The 13307-nt window shown below is 45.5% G+C and overlaps 1 protein-coding gene across 1 annotated transcript in view; it reads left to right on the top strand.

Annotated features, from left to right (window-relative positions):
* The window catches only part of VIPR2 (vasoactive intestinal peptide receptor 2), a 1176106-nt gene that overhangs the window by 291377 nt on the left and 871422 nt on the right, over positions 1 to 13307 (top strand). The window lies entirely within an intron of this gene.

Here is a 13307-nt window from a genome sequence, read left to right as displayed (position 1 = left end):
CAGGCTCAGCAGTCTCCTTCTCTCTGGACCTTCTTCTGTAGCTACCTGGATTGACATCCTGATTGTGTCCTCCCTTTTTCTGTCCTGACACCTTTTATATTCCTATACACCATCAGTTTGGCTAATGGCCTCTTGGAATGGCCAGACAAAGCAGGATTGGTCAAGTTGTAGTTCTCCTTAATCCCTCTCATACCTTTGAAGTTCTTGCCTTAATATCCCGGTTGAGGCCCCATTCCTGCCATCTGATTCCCCCTAATTGATTGAATGCCCCTCTGAAAGCAGTAAAAACGCTTTAATCTTTTGTCCACCATCTTGGAGCTAAGCCTTAGTGCAGACAGCAATACATGGCTCCATGCTCTATCTTCAGCTCTGAAGATGGCCTGTGTGTTCGCTGTTAAGCATTACTACTTCTTGACTCAATGCATTTGGGACATGGACTTTTCCTCACATGATTGATGTTTGTGTGAGTCGGCATCAGGGCAGCGGTTCTCAGAGGGCTGTTGACTGATTGTCACCCTCCCCTTTTTCCTACAAGGGTCTTAGTGAAGAGAGGATTCTCATTAGCTCCTGAATGTAATTGGGGCTAATAGAGAGAGCCAAAAGGATGGGTAACAGAGTGCATCCCCAATCTATTCAGCTCCTTGGAATAGGGTAGTAGCAGTGAGCTACTTAGCAGTTAACAATCTGCATGGGCATTCCTGTCCCCAAGAATCGACTGCTCCACCCTAAATGCCGCTCCAAGTGCAACTTTGTCAAAGATGTATTGCCTCATAATAATAGAAGTAGGGGGACATGCAATCATTTTTAGCAATTCTATAAACGTATAGTTGGTTGGTGCCAGATGAAATGATAAGAAGAGTGCAAAGAATGAGTGTAGGCTCAGTCAATCTAGAGTTCCCTAATGGTCTGAAATGAAGCGTGCAAGTACAAAGACGTGAAAATCATCACCATCAAAAATCTAAAAACCTGAGATCTTTTCTGAAACTAATCAACGAAATATGCCATGAGAGGGCAGAACGCAAACACCCTGTAAATATGTGACTTAGTACCAAAAAACAAAGCGATTTCAGCATTTCAACACACTTATTTACATGCCGTTCCAAACCCATCAGCAAGCAAAACTGACCTTCACCAAATCCTGCATGCGGGCAGTGATGCTTTAAATGTTGGTTTCCTCCAGCTGAAGGACAACAACGCACATGGTATTACAACAAAGAACAACCTCCCAAGTTCAACATTTGAAACAAACTTCTGTGGTAACTCTTAGCGTGCAGACAATACCTACACAAGCAGCAGCAGTAGAGATATACACAAAGGATTGGCAAAAAAAGAACTGAATGCCATGCACTCACAAACAGTAGCACGCATTTACCAACTTGCACATGAACAATTGAAGGCATGATAACATACAGAAAGTCCAAACACTCATTTTGTACAAAAGGGCAAGCCCCCTACAAGGGAGTGGATGTTCAAAATAAAACCAAATGTATGAAACATACACAGCACAAATGCTTGCTTTCTTGACTACAGGAGCATGGATTGCAACACAGTGTCTGCTAGTATTCCCCTCCTCGGATGGCTCATGCCTACAGCTGCACTAGCAGACACTGGAGATGTGTAAACCTCTTGGGGTACAACTCCTTCCCTGAATATGAAATCTGAAAACACTTATGGAAAGCCATTAAAGTCCTCAACGATCTACAAATACACATTAATCTGCAAACATCTGAGCCTTGATCTACAGAGTCAGGGAGGGATAACCCTGGCATTCAACTTTCAAAATACTACAATGCAATCCCATCAGCCACCAACAGTGACACGCAGGATATTCTACCTGTATCAGAAACCTACATTACTAAATCCCACACAGTTTCAGCGGTCAAGATAGAGCAAGCACTGCAAGCCAAATGGAAATACCTGCCTGGACCTCCAGAGGGCACTGAATCATTTGCACACAACATTTCCGCCAGCCATCCTTAGCATTAAAACCGTGCTTCACAGGATTCTCAGCAAAGTAAACCTTGCAATCAGTCATGCCAGCCGCAGATGAACTAACAGCAGCGTTGTAGGAATATTTGCATTTGTAAATCTTTTCAATTCTAGATCACGCTGAAGTAACATTCGAATCTAACATCCCCCTGTATAGAACTACACCCCAAAACTCTGTCCATAGAACAGACAGTGAGTTAGTCAGAAATCAAAATGTATTTAAAAGGATAATGTAACTTCAACCAAATCGGACTCCAGCTTTACATCATGGAGATCAATACAAAGCTACATGACTATAACTGTGAAATAAAACAGGGGTCAATTGACTTGGCTTTGGTTGCAAGGTACTGCATTCCCAGTGCATAAATGCTATTGTTTTTCAGTTTACATTAATCCTCCCTTGGCTTTAAAAATGCTCAGAGAGCAGTATACATTTCACACTAACATGCTTCAAAATTCAACTTGCATTTAATTGGTTGTAGTGTATTAGCCACTGTGCTGTGCACAGGAAAATGCTATTTATTCTACACTAAATCAGATCTCACTTGGGTTTTGTAACAAATGAGGATGTAAGTTGCTTTTCACACTAGTGCAAACGAATTTTAGTTGGGATCTGTTCCACCCATTCTAGGGACCTAAGAAAGAGATCATTATAGAGGACACTTATCTAATTAAATTGGGCCTTTTTATACTCCCCTTTAAGGCACAGATCCAGCATGGACACTCAAAGCCTCCAAGTCATCCCATCAGTCTGCCTCAGGGAAATCATGCCCCAGCTTCAGGAACAATCTGCTTAAGGCTTCCTCTTGAATATGGACCATGATCTCTTTCATCCCACAAGATGCCATCCCATCTCAGCGCTCATCCAGTAGGACAGAGGTTCCCCTTCCTTTCTGTAGTCTCAAAAACCCCTGAGCTCTCTTCCCACTTCATGTGTGTTTCTACTGAAATACCCTCTGCTTTTTTCATCACACAATATCATTTGACGAAGCAATTTCAGGGTGTTGAAATATTCCCATAGATTGACACTCCCAATAAATACACCCATTCTTTTAATTACACCCATTCTTTTAATTGTTCAGAAATATTCTGAATGTGTGGCAGGGTTGCCTGGGATATCTTGGATTGTTAATCATATTTTATTGCGTATTAGTCAGTAGGATTCTTTTTCCTTTCAATTAAATATGTATTTTTAGATCAAGCAAAATGTATACACACTTAGGTGTGTGATTACATTTCATGAAGTTATTGCTATGTACATAATTTATCAATTAATAATATGTATGAATATATTGTATTTGGTCTCATTGTGTAGGGGAGACTCTCATGGTTCCAGAACACTTCTTCTTTTGGTCTAGACCTCAGCATTCGAAAGTTGTTGCCAAAATAGTTTTGAATGTACCAAATAATGCAGTTTAAATTGTACCGTTATTGCTTTTAAACTATGCACATGAAAACCTGTGTCAGCATAATGAATCATGTGGACAGTTATTAGAGGCTACTTGGTTTTATTTTCCATTAGCATGAGGCAAAGATGGTTTTATGCAGGCTAATGTCACCATTGTAAAACCTAGAGCTGCTACCATATATTTAACACAGATTTTTAGCAGCTTGGGTGACCACTATTGTGGCTCAACTGGAATGTATTTCCATGTATATAAGGTATGTTCTAAGCCCTGAGCACATGATCCTTTTCTTGTACTGGGCACAATGTGTTCCTTTGAGTGTGGGATAAGAGTTCTGGCTTTCTAGATGATGAATTTATAACCCCATGGGGCCCTGGGCCTCCCACCATGTGTTCTTGTGTAGGTTGAACAGAAGTATTGGCAAAACCAAAATTAGAACTGCTATTTGGCCATCCAGATTCACTGTATATATTCTAACAGTCTAACATGCAATTATGGATATTCTATACATTTAAAATATGCTTCTCTCCATTTATAGTTGCATCAAACTGATTTATTTAGTACATATGATTGAAATGGGAGTACACTCAGTAACTCATTGCTTTTGGTAAAGAAGCTCTTTGTTCAATGTATTTTATTTGGTCCAATTGATGCACAGGAAGTTGTCGATTTTCCTTCTTTGGATCTAGCAAAAGTACACCATCAGGTCTTAATGGGTGGATTCCTCATTTTTCTGGTGAATCACACATTGATATTCATCAGGATATATTTAGAAAGGGATCTTGAAGTTTTCCATAAGTACATTCAAGGGGCTCATGTATGCATTAAATAGCAAAGGGGAGAGTTCAGATCGCTGGTGGACCCCATGTAGGTGGTGAAGGAGTGTGGTGTGCTTATTTCCCGTTGATACCTGGGCCTACAGATCCTTGAGAAATGAAATCAGCCAGACAATTAATTGTATGTTGCACCCTATGCATAGTTCTAGGTAGTGAATTAGAGTATTTTGGTCCCTGCTGTTGTGTGATGCTGAAAGGTTCCAAGAGGATGAGTGCCACGGCATAATTATGGTCTACTCACTTTAGAAGTACTAACCAAATATTGAGAAAGGTAATCTTTGTACTCCTGGTGGGTTTAAATACAGAATTCCAGTCGAGCAGGAGAATGTCTGTGTGTGTCTCTCACTCTCTGTATATATATTTCTCCAGCATTGGATCTTTCATGGATTCACATGCTTAGAATATTCCCCGTCGTCAGACTTGGACCCCTCGGTACACATATATAGCCTTTTCCAATAGGAAAACTTCCCACACTTTTGTGTCCTATCTGCGTCCTTTTAGGACCCGCCTACGCATGCTCCGTAGGCCGTCCCCGTATAAGAGGCCCGCCCCCGCGGTTCCCCTTCAGATTTCAACCGTCTCCAAAGTAGTGGGATCTCCTCGCGTTGTCTTACTATTTTGTACAAGGTTGCATTACTGGAATTTGAGTACAGAAAATGTCCTCCGTGTCAGGAAAAGCGCTGTTCCGCCCATGCGCGACGTGCGGCTTGAAAAAAGTTTACGAGGGGGACGGACATATGGATTCTATATATTGCCTCCACTCTCATCATTCGGCGGATAACTGCGACATATGCAAAGGGTTTTCTCAAAAAACCCTCAAAGACCGCAGTCGACGACTGGTGGCATGGCTGAATGATGGAGCGGGGGCATACCCCCTTCGGAGGTAGGCTCCACACAATCGGCGAAAACATCACGCCGCGCTACCTCGTCGGAACCACCGGCGAAGAAATCTCGACCGACAGAAAAAGAGTCGTCTGGAAGTCACTCAACTAGAGACTCCTCGTCAAAGAAATCATCTTCATCAAAAAAGCATGAAAAGGAAAAGAAATCCTCCTCGGGCGATTATCATAGATCGACCACGAGTCGAGAGTCGAGTAAAAGCAAGCCAAGTGTGGAAAAGGCGGGACCGCCAAAACCACCTGCTAAGTCACCGTCGTCGACGGCGGCCCAGTCATCGGCCTCCAATCTGCCACTTAGGCAGGTGGCATCCACCGTCCCACCGACAACGACGTCGACAATGGCCTCGTCGACAGGGGTTCTACAGGAGGCTTGTCGTTGGAAATTCTGTCCACGCTTCAGTCGTTGTTACAGTCGTTGGACCAGAGACTACCTCAGGCAAACCTGCCACAGTCACCCATCGACGAGCCGGGCCCGTCCCGTCAACCGACGCACCTACGCACGCCAATCTCAGCACTGGCACAAGAGGAAGGTGAGCTGCCAGATTCGGAGTCTGACAGGGGAGCCATGTCGGATATCTCATCATCCCCCTCCAGGGATCCAACCTGGGAGTCAGAGGTGGAGTTGGAAACCCCTAGAAGCCCAGCTCACCCGTCCCCTCCGGACGACATTGCGTCATTCCATTCTATGATGGAGAAGGCAGGCAAAGAATTTGGTTTGTCCCAGGAAGAACAGAAAAAGGACTGTTTTTTGTTTGACCACATGGGTAAGAGAAGGAGGTCTGTGTTCTCGATACCAATACTAGACCATGTATGGAAGGAGGGGTTGCAGACAATGTGTCACCCGTTTTCAGAGCCGGCAGTGAAAGGACGCCTGGAAAAAAGTTTAAGGCTCCAGAGTCTACCCCCAAGTGTTTATCCTCCCAACCAACGCCAGACTCGGTGGTGTTGGCGGCAGCGGCGAGGAAGGCGAAGGCCCAGCACAAGTGCAGGACTCCTCCTGAGAACGAAGCGAGACGCCAAGATGCCTTTGGCAAAAAAGTGCTATCCGTACGAGCGACCACAGTAAAAGCCGCAAACTCTCTGGCAATTGTTGCCAGATACGATAGGGAGATGTGGCACAGGCTAGCTCCGTTGCTTGATCATCTTCCGGAAGAGCATAGGAAGGCAGCGATGTTACTCGTCCGAGAAGGTGAGGAAGCCTCAAATCACGCAATAAATATTGCGGTGGACCTAGCTGAGTCAGGCTTCAAGCAAGTCAATAATGGGGTCGTATTACGTCGACAGTCATGGCTCAAGTGTACCTACTTCAGTGCAGAAGTACAATACATAGTTTTAGATATGCCCTTTGAGGGAGACCTTCTTTTCGGTGAGAAGGCGGACGAAGCCCTAAAGGGAATGAAAGAGGACTCGGACACGGCACGTTCATTGGGTGCCCTCCAGAGTGGCAGAAACTACAAGTCTTTTCGTCCCTTTAGAGGGGCTTCAGGTAATTCAAGATTCTCTGCATCTGGAGACAGATCCTTTGGCAGATCAGCTTACCCCTCCCAGGGATACAGACGTGCCTCCCAAACGGCAAACCGTCGCCGGAACTTCCAGACTTCCAGGAAAAGACCATCATATCCGTCGTCGTCGAGAGACAAGCAAAATAAAGATCAGCAGTGACATACAACACACCGTTCTGGGGGGAAGAGTTTCAGCATATGTCGACGAATGGGAACGAATAACGACGGATCAATGGGTGCTGGATACTATAAGAAATGGACACTCTCTACAATTCAAAAACAGCCCTCCGCAAATTCCACCTGCGTTCACCGCTCATTCCCATCTGAAGATACTGCAACAAGAGGTAACACTCATGTTAGCAAAGGGCGTGATAGAATTAGTTCCAACATCACAGAGAGGTCAAGGAGTCTACTCAAGATATTTCGTCGTAAAAAAGCCGAATGGCAAATGGCGTCCCATTTTAGACTTACGCGATCTCAACAAGTCTTTAAAGAGCCTAAAATTCAAGATGCTCACTCTGCAGGAAGTGATCCGCGCCGTTCAAGAGGGGGATTTTCTAGCGTCCCTGGATTTACAGGACGCGTATTTCCATATTCCAATGTGTCGGAAACACAGGAAATTCCTAAGATTTGTAATAGGGCGGACTCACTACCAATTCACGGTTCTTCCTTTTGGGCTCAAGACCTCCCCTAGAACGTTCACGAAATGCCTGGCTCCAGTAGCGGCCTGGCTAAGGAAGCAAGGCCACCATGTATACCCATACCTCGACGACTGGCTGGTAAGGGGATCCTCCCCAGCGTCGATCAACACAAGTTTACAAGCCACCATGCAGCTTCTACAACAGCTGGGATTCGCCATAAACTTCGAAAAATCCTCTCTGTAGCCATCGAGATCGCTGGTATTCCTGGGGGGACAGTTCGAAACCCAGTTAGGGCTAGTGAAACCTTCTCTCGACAGAACCTCAAGACTCAATCAACAAGCATGCCGACTACGGCAAAACACCAAGATCTCAGTGAGAAAATATGTTTCGGTCCTAGGGGCCATGGCATCCTGCATCCATCTGGTGGAAAACTGTCGCTTATTCATGAGGCCAGTCCAGGAATTCCTCGCGGATCGATGGACGCAGGCTCAAGGATCGTGGTCAGACAAGATAACCGACAACGACAAGCTGCTTCGGACCCTTCAGTGGTGGCAAAGTTTCCACAATCTGAACAACGGCGTACCCCTACAGGAGCCAGAGTTTCAGCGAACCATAGTCACGGATGCGTCCCTAACCGGATGGGGAGCTCACATGGGTACTCTCCAAACGCAAGGTCGCTGGTCTCCAACGGAGTCACTCCTACACATAAACGTGTTAGAGCTCAGAGCAGTACGATGGGCCTTGAAGGCATTCCTACCACACATCAAGCGCTCGCGAGTACGAATACTGACCGACAATACAACGGCCATGTTTTATCTGAGGAAACAAGGAGGGACGCGATCAAGAACTCTTTCCATAGAAGCCCAGAAAACATGGCATTGGGCATTAAAGCACGAAATTTCCGTCGTGGCTCATCACCTTCCAGGAGTGAGGAACTCCCAAGCAGACTCCCTCAGCAGAAGCATGGCCCAGATACACGAGTGGGAAATGGACACAGTTCACCTGATGAAAGTGTTCGAGAAATGGGGTCACCCCCCTCTGGACGCCTTCGCGACCAAAGACAACAAGAAATGCGAGCAATTCGCAAGCAGATGGCCTCAAGAGGGCTCCAGGGGGAGGCATTCTCCTTCCCATGGACGGACATGTTCCTCTATGCTTTTCCCCCGTTCCCCCTCATACGGAGGACAATACAGTGGGTACGCAGATACAATTGCCGGATAATTCTAGTGACACCATACTGGCCAAGGCAACCGTGGTTCTCCGACCTGCTTCACCTGTCGCTGGAACATCCCATAGGGTTTCCCAAAGCCCCGAACCTACTATCCCGGGAAAAAGGCACGGTGTGGCATCACGACCCGGACAGTCTCAACCTTACAGCCTGGCTCCTGACTTTTCGGAGTTCGGCGCTTTAGACGTTTCGGAGGATTGTCAAAAAATTCTGCAAGCGGCTAGAGCCCCTTCTACAAACAAATCCTACTCCTATAAGTGGCGGAGGTTCTGTGAATGGTGTAGGGGACAACAGGGCCTACAACCGCTGTCGGTGACGCCGGAACAAGTTCTACCTTACCTGCTCCTCTTAGCGGAGAGGGGATTATCCTTCACATCGATAAAGGTGCACCTGGCAGCCATCTCGAGGTTCACAAGGAAAAGGCAGTCGTCTCCTCTATTTAGCGACAGACTTGTAAAACACTTCATGAGGGATTTATTTCGAGCTTTTCCCACGGAAAAACGTTTCCCCCTGACTTGGAGTCTCAACACAGTGTTGGCAGGCTTAATGAAACCGCCTTTTGAGCCTATGGCCACGTCCGACATAAAATTCATTTTGTGGAAGTTGGCATTCTTGATTGCTATCAAATCGGCTAGAAGAATCTCGGAACTGCAAGCGCTGGTCGTAGACCCGCCATACCTAAGATTCTTTAAGGACAAAGTAGTCCTGGCAACTAATCCTATATTCGTCCCAAAAGTTCCGACAGTGTATCACAAACACTCGTCCATTGTTCTCCCTACTTTCTTCGCCACACCATCATCGGCAGCAGAAAAAGCTCTTCATATCCTGGACGTTAAGAGGGCTCTGAAATTTTACCTACATCGTACACAGGAATTCAGGTCTACTAGACAACTGTTCGTCGCGTATGGTCCGTCGACGAGAGGAAAAGCAATCTCTAAACAAGGATTGGCTCGATGGGTCTCATCGATGATTGCGTTTTGGCACTCTAAGGCCGGAAGGCCACTGCAAGGACATCCTAGAGCCCATTCTACAAGATCGATGTCCTCCTCAACAGCTTTGTGGGCAGGAATTCCGTTGACGGACATATGCCAAGCTGCGGCATGGTCAGTGCCCCACACGTTTACCCGCCACTACTGCCTTGACAGGCAGCATGCGGACGAGGTGCAGATGGGAAGAGCTGTCCTGCGCCATCTGTTTCAGTAAGGTAAGCTCCACACTGTGGAGAATCTGTTGTCTACCTTTTTAATGACAGTTTATTTTATGTGGGTAAGGTTATATGAGGTAACTTATTCCTACAGTACATATGCATTGTGTAGTATGTTGAGGGTATATTACATTACATTCTCACCACCGTCTCAAGTGTTACTGCTATACAATCTATTCTAAGCATGTGAATCCATGAAAGATCCAATGCTGGAGAAGGGAATAGTTTCTTACCTGTAACTCCATTTCTCCAGCATTGGTATCTTTCATGGATTCACATGCTTAGAATATTCCCCGTCGTCAGACTGGGACCCCTCGGTACACATATATAGCCTTTTCCAATAGGAAAACTTCCGACACTTTTGTGTCCTATCTACGTCCTTTTAGGGCCCGCCTACGCATGCTCCGTAGGCCGTCCCCGTATAAGAGGCCCGCCCCCGCGGTTCCCCTTCAGATTTCGGCCCCTCCAAAGTAGGAAGGGTTAAATTTATCCATTAAATACATTACATTCCGGGGAGATTGGCGGGCGCATGTGAAACTATTCCCTTCTCTCCATCTATATGTATAAGCTTAGACACAATACAAAGCAAGTGTTAGGAACATGCACTAATATGGCTCCTCATAAATTGCAAACAGAAATCGCACTGCAAGGCTGCTTCTTTTGATTGTATTGCGAATTTCCAGATTTATTTGGCTGTCACAAAGGAAAGTGATAAAATGACGTGTTTCGCAACCCACTGGTTGCTTGTTCACGTATGACTCACTGACATTGTTAATCACCTTAAATCTTACAACAGGAATGAACATGAGAAAACTATATGATTTCCAGTGACATGGTCCTTTCTCACTATCAGGAGTCCACAGCCGGATTCTATGGCTAAAGTCAACCCAAAAAGCCGGCGGCCATTTCTTGGTGTTGTGAATAACATTAGGGCATTGAGTATTCAGTCCTTAGGTCTATGAAAAGGCAACAGGTTTAAACATGCATGCCAAAATACACATGAAATTTAAAGGTGATTTCAAATCATTATTTATTGCCTGTTTAAAACGTGGTAATTTAAATAGTGCAGTGCTCTAGCCCTTACTCATAATTATTGGGGCTCTTTTTAATGGTGGGATTGTTTATTTATTGAGCGCAATGCTCAGAGTGTATCCATTGTCATGACTGTGGATGTAACTCCTTGACAATACGGATCTCGTCCTCCTGGTACGTATGAGTTGTAAAACCTTAATTTTCCTCTGAAAATAAAGAGAGCATGAGCTCTTCCTGTGATTAATAAACCATTAAGTAAACATCAGCTCGGCCAAACTGTAGGTATGTGCACAAAATAAGAAAATAAATGATTCAAAAAGCAAATCACTCTTCCTCCATGAATTAAAACCGCCTTTTACAAAACGAAAAATTATGGAAAGGCCGGAAGGGCCGAAGGTCAAGAGAGTGAAAGATTTTTGGGCACTGTTAAACCACTTCATAAACTGCACAGCTACCACAAATGTAAAAAAATGCCACAGATTAATTAAGTTTCACTAGGAAATATACTCTGATTTTAAATGTGGGCAATTACCAGTATGATATTCATTGATACAGTGCACAAGGTCTAGGATCTAAAATTCATGGTGCATATGCGACAGTAATAATATGAAGTTCAAAAATATCAATACGAAAACTATTTCTCTTAGATGACATATATGTGATTAATCAAAACCAGCTGTATAAAACTTGTATCTAAAGGTGCAAAGTGCTATTAATAAAGTGCATAATGGATCCATAGCAGTAACAATTGAACAATAGAGTCTTAGATTCTCTAGGAATGACAAGTGTTAGATTGACATTTGTTACTTCTGATGGAATAAACCAGATACTGCAAATTATCTACTGTCTAACTGCTCAATGCATCCATGATAATGGCCATGGGAAAACCACATAAGTTTAACCTTTCTAAAGTGCATAGTGCTAACCATTAAAGTGCATTCATGACATCAGCCTTAGGAAAACCACATACGTTTTTCTTCTAAAGTGCATGTGCTAGCCATTAAAGTGCATAGTGCATACATGGATTGGCACAGATCACTGCAAATGAAATAGATCAAATACTGCATATTATCTAATATCTAAATGCTTAATGCATCCATGAAGACAGCCGTAGGAAGATCACATAAGTGTTTCTTCTAAAGTGCATAGGTCTTTTATAGCAGTAGCAGTTAAATGATAAAATAGCATACAATGTATAATATCCACAGTTATATTAGACACTATTAACTACCTTCAAAGGCACATAATGTGTGCACAATCAATGTAAAATGCATATAACTATGTACTAGTTGGATAATAACAATATGTCCAATAAATAAATCCCTAGAGATGGGAAAAAGCCTATCGCCAATATGTGTAAATTCTGACCTTCAGACACACAATACATCAATAGAAGCCAATGCAAACAATTATTATAGTCAAATGACTGAAAGTACATAGTGCCAACAATACATATGTTCAAATCGAACATCTTTAAGAAAATCAGTTGATACACAATAGAATGTCTCTAGGCCAAACAGGCAGAGAAACAGAAAAGCAGGTAGTCCACAGCTGCCTAAGTTGCAAGAAAGGTATACAATTCTCATCAAGATTATGGCCTTTTGGTTTTTTCGTTTCTAAGTCCCAAATGCTCTTCGTTTCTAATTGTCGCACCATGAGTTCACGATTTTCTCCTCTGTATGGTTTTTGGATGGTGTAAATCAAGAAAAAATCGAAAAGTGCTAAGTAGACTACCATGTTTTTCTTTAAAATGAAGAGCTGGAGGCAACCAGGGGGCGCACAGGTAATGGCTGCCTGAACGCCGTGCTCCTGCCGAGGCTGGGTCTTTTAAGGGGATTGAGCCCCCCCCTTACCCCCCAGGCGGACTCACTTGGCAGAAATGAGCCGGTGACCCCCCCGTGACGCCCCCGCCCGAAAGAGCGAAGCTCGAGGACCACGGAGAGCCAGAGTTCGAGCAGTGACGGTGGTGCGGCAAGGAGAACATCGGCCTCAGCGCCAAAGGATGAGGAGTGGCCCGCTGAAGCGGGGGAGTTTCGGCGGCGAGCCTGGCCTTTTTCAACCAACCGCTCCCCCGCCTCCACAGGGGGAGCACACAACCTCGACTTCGGGGCAGCGACCCCGGAACGGGATTTGGGCCCCCCGCAACACACCATGCTGCAGACCAAGTGGGGCCGCGCCCGCCGCACCTTGGAGCCGTGCCCCCCCCCACGGAGCGGGCCCATCAACAGCCGCATCGACCTGCGGAGGGCCCCCACAGTGGAATTGGACCACAGCACACCAGTCGCTGAGGCGGGAGCGCGACCCCCCTCCCCCGAGGGGCCCCAGAGTCGCAGCGGCCTGCACCTGCCACGAAGGCCAGCGGAAGGACAGTGATCACCCGTGCCAGACTCCAACAGGTGATGGCCCCTGGGTCCAGCCCCAGGGCGTGTGCCCGCCTGACATTTGAAGGCATCAGACGGAGGCAGTGGGACACAGAGGGCGGCCCCTCCGCCCTGGAAAACATCGCCAACATCGAGGAGAGACCCAGGTGAGAGGCCCCCATCCGGAGCTGGTGGGGCATGTGCCCGCCT

Source organism: Ambystoma mexicanum, chromosome 2q, assembly GCF_040938575.1.
Source record: "Ambystoma mexicanum isolate Mex_15411 chromosome 2q, UKY_AmexF1_1, whole genome shotgun sequence".
Taxonomy (NCBI): Eukaryota; Metazoa; Chordata; class Amphibia; order Caudata; family Ambystomatidae; genus Ambystoma; species Ambystoma mexicanum.
The sequence above is the reverse complement of the archived record's forward strand: the minus strand, read 5'-3'. Positions and strand labels throughout refer to the sequence as shown.